Here is an 8,394-nt window from a genome sequence, read left to right as displayed (position 1 = left end):
TCACCACCGTCAGAACATATCTTCAAAGCTCTCAGCCCAAAAAAAAAGCGCCACACCACCACCGGGTGGGCTCGAACCTCCAAACTTTCGGTTAACAGTCGATCGCGCTAGCCAACTGCGCCACGGAGACAGTCGTGCTCCAATCTCACCACCGTCAGACCATTTCTTCAGAGCTATCGCCCCAAAGAAAAAAAAAGCGCCGCACCACCACCGCGTGGGCTCGAACCTCGAACCTTTTGGTTAACTGCCGATCACGCTTGCCAATTGCGCCACGGAGACAGTCCTGCTCCACTCTCACCACCGTCAAAACATTTCTTCAGAGCTATCAGCCCAAAGAAAAAAAGCGCCGCTGCACCACCGGGTGGGCTCGAAACTCCAACCTTTCGGTTAACAGCCGATCGCGCTAGCAAATCGCGCCATGGAGACAGTCCTGCTCTACTCTCACCACCATCAGAACATATCTTCAAAGCTATTACCACAAAGAAAACAAAGCGCCGCACCACCACCGGGTGGGCTCGAACCTCCAACCTTTCGGTTAACAGCCGATCGAGCTAGCCAATTGCGCCACGGAGACAGTCCTGCTCCACTCTCACCACCATCAGAACATATCTTCAAACTATCAGTGCAAAGAAAAAAGCAACACACCACTCCCGGGAGGGCTCGAAACTCCAACCTTTCGGTTAACAGCCGATCGTGCTAGCCCATTGCGCCACGGGGACAGTCTTGCTCCACTCTCACCACCATCAGAAACATATCTTCAAAGCTATCAGCGCAAAGAAAAAAAAGTGCCGCACCACTACCGGATGGGCTCGAACCTCCAACCTTTCGGTTAACAGCCGATCGCGCAAGCCAATTGCACCACGGAGACAGTCCTGCTCCACTCTCACCACCATCAGAACATATCTTCAAATCTATCAGCACAAAGAAAAAAAAGCACCGCAGAGCCACCGGGTGGGCTCGAACCTCCAACGTTTCGGTTAACAGCCAATCGCGCTAGCCAATTGCGCCACGGAGACAGTCCTGCTTCACTCTCACCACCATCAGAACATATCTTCAAAGCTATAAGCCCAAAGAAAAAAAAGCGCCGAACCACCACCGGGTGGGCTCGAACCTCCAACCTTTCGGTTAACGGCCGATCGCGCTAGCCAATTGCGCCACGGAGACAATCGTGCTCCACGCTCACCACCATCAGAACATATCTTCAAAGCTATCAGCGCAAAGAAAAAAGCAACACACCCCACCTGGGAGGGCTCGAACCTCCAACCTTTCGGTTAACAGCCGATCGCGCTAGCCACTTGTGCCACGGAGACAGTCCTGCTTCAATCTCACCACCATCAAAACATATCATCAAAGCTATCAGCCCACAGAAAAAAAAGCGCCGCACCACCACCGGGTGGGCTCAAACCTCCAACCTTTCGGTTAACAGCCGATCGCGCTAGCCTATTGCGCCACGGAGACAGTCGTGCTCCACTCTCACCACCGTAAGAACATACGTTCAAAGCTATCAGCGCAAAGAAAAAAGCAACACACCCCTCCCGGGAGAGCTCGAACCTCCCACTTTTCGGTTAACAGCCGATCGCGCTAGCCAATTGTGCCACGGAGACAGTCCTGCTCCACTCTCACCACCGTCAGAACATTTCTTCAGAGCTATCAGCCCAAAGAAAAAAAAGCGCCGCACCACCACCGGGTGGGCTCGAACCTCCAACCTTTCGGTTAACAGCCGACCGCGCTAGCCCATTGCCCCACGGAGACAGTTGTGCTCCACTCTCACCGCCGTCAGAACATTTATTCAGAGCTATCACCCCAAAGAAAAAAAAGCGCCGCACCACCACCGGGTGGGCTCAAACCTCCAATCTTTCGGTTAACTGCCGATCGCGCTAGCCAGTTGCGCCCCAGAGACAGTCCTGCTCCACTCTCACCACCATCAGAACATATCTTCAAAGCTATCAGCGCAAAGAAAAAAGCAACACACCACTCCCGGGAGGGCTCGAAACTCCAACGTTTCGGTTAACAGCCGATCGCGCTAGCCCATTGCGCCACGGAGACAGTCTTGCTCCACTCTCACCACCATCAGAACATATCTTCAAAGCTATCAGCGCAAAGAAAAAAAGCGCCGCACCACCACTGGGTGGGCTCATACCTCCAACTTTTCGGTTAACAACAAAATCGCGCTAGCCAATTGCGCCACGGAGAGAGCCCTGCTCCACTCTCACCACCGTCAGAACATATCTTCAAAGCTATCAGCCCAAAGAAAAAAAAAGCGCCGCACCACCACCGGGTGGGCTCAAACCTCCAAACTTTCGGTTAACAGCCGATCGCGCTAGCCTATTGCGCCACGGAGACAGTCGTGCTCCACTCTCACCACCGTAAGAACATACCTTCAAAGCTATCAGCGCAAAGAAAAAAGCAACACACCCCTCCCGGGAGAGCTCGAACCTCCAACCTTTCGGTTAACAGCCGATCGCGCTAGCCAATTGCGCCACGGAGACAGTCCTGCTCTACTCTCACCACCGTCAGAACATTTCTTCAGAGCTATCAGCCCAAAGAAAAAAAAGCGCCGCACCACCACCGGGTGGGCTCGAACCTCCAACCTTTCGGTTAACAGCCGACCGCGCTAGCCAATTGCTCCACGGAGACAGTTGTGCTCCACTCTCACCGCCGTCAGAACATTTATTCAGAGCTATCACCCCAAAAAAAAGCGCCGCACCACCACCGGGTGGGCTCAAACCTCCAACCTTTCGGTTACCAGCCGATCGCGCTAGCCAATTGCGCCACGGAGACAGTCCTGCTTCACTCTCACCACCATCAGAACATATCTTCAAAGCTATCAGCCCACAGAAAAAAAAGCGCCGCACCACCACCGGGTGGGCTCGAACCTTTAACCTTTCGATTAACAGCCGATCGCGCTAGCCCATTGCGCCACGGAGACAGTCGTGCTCCACTCTCACCACCGTCAGAACATACCTTCAAAGCTATCAGCGCAAAGAAAAAAAGCAACACACCCCTCCCGGGAGAGCTCGAAACTCCATCCTTTCGGTTAACAGCCGATCGCGTTAGCCCATTGCGCCACGGAGACAGTCTTGCTCCCCTCTCACCACCATCAGAACATTCCTTCAGAGCTATCAGACCAAAAAAAAAGCGCCGCACCACCACCGGGTGGGCTCGAACCTCCAACCTTTCGGTTAACAGCCGATCGCGCTAGCCAATTGCGCTACAGAGGCAGTCCACTCTCACCACCGTCAGACCATTTCTTCAGAGCTATCACCCCAAAGAAAAAAAAGCGCCGCACCACCACCGGGTGGGCTCAAACCTCCAACCTTTCGGATAACAGCCGATCGCGCTAGCCAATTGCGCCACGAAGACTGTCCTGCTCCACACTCACCACCATCAGAACATATCTTCAAAGCTATTACCGCAAAGAAAAAAGCAACACACCACTCCCGGGATGGCTCGAAACTCCAACCTTTCGGTTAACAGCCGATCGCGCTAGCCAATTGCGCCACTGAGACAGTCTTGCTCCACTCTCACCACCATCAGAATATATCTTCAAAGCTATCAGCGCAAAGAAAAAAAAGCGCCGCACCACCACCGGGTGGGCTCAAACCTCCAACCTTTCGGTTAACAACGAAATCGCGCTAGCCAATTGCGCCACGGAGATAGTCCTACTCCACTCTCTCCACAATCAAAACATATCTTCAGAGCTATCAGCGCAAAGAAAAAAGCAACACACCACTCCCGGGAGGGCTCGATATTCCAACCTTTTCGTTAACAGCCGATCCCACTAGCCCATTGCGCCACGGAGACAGTCTTGCTCTACTCTCACCACCATCAGAACATATCTTCAAAGCTATCAGCGCGAAGAAAAAAAAAGCGCCGCACCACCACCGGGTGGGCTGAACCCTCAACCTTTCGGTTAACAGCCCATCGCGCAAGCCAATAGCGCCACGGAGACAGTCCAGCTCCACTCTCACCACCATCGGAACATATCTTCAAGGCTATCAGCCCAAAGAAAAAAAAGCGCCACACCACCACCGGGTGGGCTCAAACCTCCGACTTTTCGGTTAACAGCCGATCGCGCTAGCCGATTGCGCCACGGAGACAGTCCTGCTCCACTCTCACCACCGTCAGAACATACCTTCAAAGCTATCAGCCCAAAGAAGAAAAAGCGCCGCACCACCACCGCGTGGGCTCGAACCTCCAATCTTTCGGTTAAAAGCCGATCGCGCTAGCCAATTGCGCCACGGAGACAGTCCTGCTCCACTCTCACCACCATCAGAACATATCTTCAAAGCTATCAGCCCACAGAAAAAAAGCGCCGCACCACCACCGGGAGGGCTCGAACCTCCAACCTTTCGGTTAACAGCCGATCGCGCTAACCAATTGCGCCACGGAGACAGTCGTGCTCGGCTCTCACCACCGTCAGAACATACCTTCAAAGCTATCAGCGCAAAAAAAAAGCCACACACCCCTCCCGGGAGAGCTCGAAACTCCAACCTTTCGGTTAACAGCCGATCGCGCTAGCCCAATACGCCACGGAGACAGTCTTGCTCCCCTCTCACCTCCATCAGAACATATCTTCAAAGCTATCAGCCCGAAGAAAAAAAAGCGCCGCACCACCACCGGGTGGGCTCGAACCTCCAACTTTTCGGTTAACAGCCGATCGCGCTAGCCAATTGCGCCGCGGAGACAGTCGTGCTCCACTCTCACACCATCAGAACATATCTTCAAAGCTATCAGCGCGAAGAAAAAAAAGCGCCGCACCACCACCGGGTGGGCTAAACCCTCAACCTTTCGGTTAACATCCGATCGCGCAAGCCAATTGCGCCAAGGAGACAGTCCAGCTAACCTCTCACCAACATCAGAACATATCTTCAAGGCTATCAGCCCAAAGAAAAAAAAGCGCCACACCACCACCGGGTGGGCTCAAACCTCCGACTTTTCGGTTAACAGCCGATCGCGCTAGCCAATTGCGCCACGGAGACAGTCCTGCTCCACTCTCACCACCGCCAGAACATACCTTCAAAGCTATCAGCCCAAAGAAGAAAAAGCGCCGCACCACCACCGCGTGGGCTCGAACCTCCAATCTTTCGGTTAACAGCCGATCGCGCTAGCCAATTGCGCCACGGAGACAGTCCTGCTCCACTCTCACCACCATCAGAACATATCTTCAAAGCTATCAGCGCAAAGAAAAAAGCAACACACCACTCCCGGGAGCGCTCGAAACTCCAACCTTTCGGTTAACAGCCGATCGCACTAGCCCATTGCGTCACGGAGACAGTCTTGCTCTACTCTCACCACCATCAGAACATATCTTCAAAGCTATCAGCACGAAGAAAAAAAAGCGCCGCACCACCACCTGGTGGGCTGAACCCTCAACATTTCGGTTAACAGCCGATCGCGCAAGCCAATTGCGCCACGGAGACAGTCCAGCTCCACTCTCACCACCACCAGAACATATCTTCAAAGCTATCAGCCCCAAAAAAAAGCGCCACACCACCACCGGGTGGGCTCAAACCTCCGACTTTTTGGTTAACAGCCGATCGCGCTAGCCAATTGCGCCACGGAGACAGTCCTGCTCCACTCTCACCACCATCAGAACATATCTTCAAAGCTATCAGCCCAAAGAAAAAAAAGCACCGCACCACCACCGGGTGGGCTCGAACCTCCAACCTTTCGGTTAACAGCCAATCGCGCAAGCCAATTGCGCCACGGAGACAGTCCTGCTCCACTCTCACCACCGTCAGAACATATCTTCAAAGCTATCAGCCCAAAGAAAAAAGCGCCGCACCACCACCGGGTGGGCTCGAACCTCCAAACTTTTGGTTAACAGCCGATCGCGCTAGCCAACTGCGCTACGGAGACAGTCGTGCTCTACTCTCACCACCATCAGAACATATATTCAAAGCTATCAGCGCAAAGAAAAAAGAAACACACCACTCCCGGGAGGGCTCGAAACACCAACCTTTCGGTTAACAGCCGATCGCGCCACCCAATCGCGCCACGCAGACAGTCCTGCTCTACTCTCACCACCATCAGAACATATCTTCAAAGCTATCAGCCCAAAGAAAAAAGAGCACCGCACCACCACCGCGTGGGCTCGAAACTCAAACCTTTCGGTTAACAGCCGATCGCGCTAGCCAATTGCGCCACGGAGACAGTCCTGCTCCACTCTCACCACCATCAGAACATATCTTCAAAGCTATCAGCCCACAGAAAAAAAGCGCCGCACCACCACCGGGTGGGCTCAAACCTCCAACCTTTCGGTTAACAGCCGATCGCGCTAGCCTATTGCGCCACGGAGACAGTCGTGCTCCACTCTCACCACCGTAAGAACATACCTTCAAAGCTATCAGCGCAAAGAAAAAAGCAACACACCCCTCCCGGGAGAGCTCGAACCTCCAACTTTTCGGTTAACAGCCGATCGCGCTAGCCAATTGCGCCACGGAGACAGTCCTGCTCCACACTCACCACCATCAGAAGATATCTTCGAAGCTACCAGCGCAAAGAAAAAAGCAACACACCACTCCCGGGAGGGCTCGAACCTCCAACTTTTCGGTTAACAGCCGATCGCGCTGGCCAATTGCGCCACGGAGACAGTCCTGCTCCACTCTCACCACCATTAGAACATATCTTTCAAGCTATCAGCCCAAAGAAAAAAAAGCGCCGAACCACCACCGGGTGGGCTCGAACCTCCAAACTTTCGGTTAACGGCCGATCGCGCTAGCCAATTGCGCCACAGAGACAGTCGTGTTCCACTCTCACCACCGTCAGAACATTTCTTCAGAGCTATCAGCCCAAAGAAAAAAAAGCGCCGCACCACCACCGGGTGGGCTCGAACCTCCAACCTTTCGGTTAACAGCCGACCGCGCTAGCCAATTGCTCCACGGAGACAGTTGTGCTCCACTCTCACCGCCGTCAGAACATTTATTCAGAGCTATCACCCCAAAAAAAAGCGCCGCACCACCACCGGGTGGGCTCAAACCTCCAACCTTTCGGTTAACAGCCGATCGCGCTAGCCAATTGCGCCAGAGAGACAGTCCTGCTCTACTCTCACCACCATCAGAACATATTTTCAAAGCTATCAGCGCAAAGAAAAAAGCAACACACTTCTCCCGGGAGGGCTCGAAACTCCAACCTTTTGGTTAACAGCCGATCGCGCTAGCCCATTGCGACAAGGATACAGTCCTGCTCCACTCTCACCACCATCAGAAGATATCTTCGAAGCTATCAGCGCAAAGAAAAAAGCAACACACCACTCCCGGGAGGGCTCGAACCTCCAACTTTTTGGTTAACAGCCGATCGCGCTGACCAATTGCGCCACGGAGACAGTCCTGCTCCACTCTCACCACCATTAGAACATATCTTTCAAGCTATCAGCACAAAGAAAAAAAAGCGCCGAACCACCACCGGGTGGGCTCGAACCTCCAAACTTTCGGTTAACGGCCGATCGCGCTAGCCCATTGCGCCACAGAGACAGTCGTGCTCCACTCTCACCACCGTCAGACCATTTCTTCAGAGCTATCGCCCCAAAGAAAAAAAAAGCGCCGCACCATCACAGGGTGGGCTCGAACCTCCAACCTTTCGGTTAACAGCCGATCGCGCTAGCCAATCGTGCCACGGAAACAGTCCTGCTTCACTCTCACCACCATCAGAACATATCATCAAAGCTATCAGCCCACAGAAAAAAAAGCGCCGCACCACCACCGGGTGGGCTCAAACCTCCAACCTTTCGGTTAACAGCCGATCGCGCTAGCCTATTGCGCCACGGAGACAGTCGTGCTCTACTCTCACCACCATAGGAACATACGTTCAAAGCTATCAGCGCAAAGAAAAAAGCAACACACCCCTCCCGGGAGAGCTCGAACCTATCACTTTTCGGTTAACAGCCGATCGCGCTAGCCAATTGTGCCACGGAGACAGTCCTGCTCCACTCTCACCACCGTCAGAACATTTCTTCAGAGCTATCAGCCCAAAGAAAAAAAAGCGCCGCACCACCACCGGGTGGGCTCGAACCTCCAACCTTTCGGTTAACAGCCGACCGCGCTAGCCAATTGCCCCACGGAGACAGTTGTGCTCCATTCTCACCGCCGTCAGAACATTTATTCAGAGCTATCACCCCAAAGAAAAAAAGCGCCGCACCACCACCGGGTGGGCTCAAACCTCCAACCTTTCGGTTAACAGCCGATCGCGCTAGCCAATTGCGCCACGTAGACAGTCCTGCTCCACTCTCACCACCATCAGAACATATCTTCAAAGCTATCAGCGCAAAGAAAAAAGCAACACACCACTCCCGGGAGGGCTCGAAACACCAATGTTTCGGTTAACAGCCGATCGCGCTAGCCCATTGCGCCACGGAGACAGTTTGCTCCACTCTCACCACCATCAGAACATATC

At 53.6% G+C, this 8,394-nt stretch overlaps 1 non-coding gene across 1 annotated transcript; it reads right to left on the bottom strand.

Annotated features, from left to right (window-relative positions):
* Positions 1–4,321: 4,321 nt before the first annotated feature.
* Positions 4,322–4,395, bottom strand: TRNAN-GUU (transfer RNA asparagine (anticodon GUU)). Its single transcript has one exon. It is a non-coding gene; the product is annotated as a tRNA-Asn (tRNA).
* Between the last annotated feature and the right edge of the window lie 3,999 nt (positions 4,396–8,394).

Source organism: Rhipicephalus microplus, chromosome 2, assembly GCF_043290135.1.
Source record: "Rhipicephalus microplus isolate Deutch F79 chromosome 2, USDA_Rmic, whole genome shotgun sequence".
Lineage (NCBI taxonomy): Eukaryota > Metazoa > Arthropoda > Arachnida > Ixodida > Ixodidae > Rhipicephalus > Rhipicephalus microplus.
The sequence above is the reverse complement of the archived record's forward strand: the minus strand, read 5'-3'. Positions and strand labels throughout refer to the sequence as shown.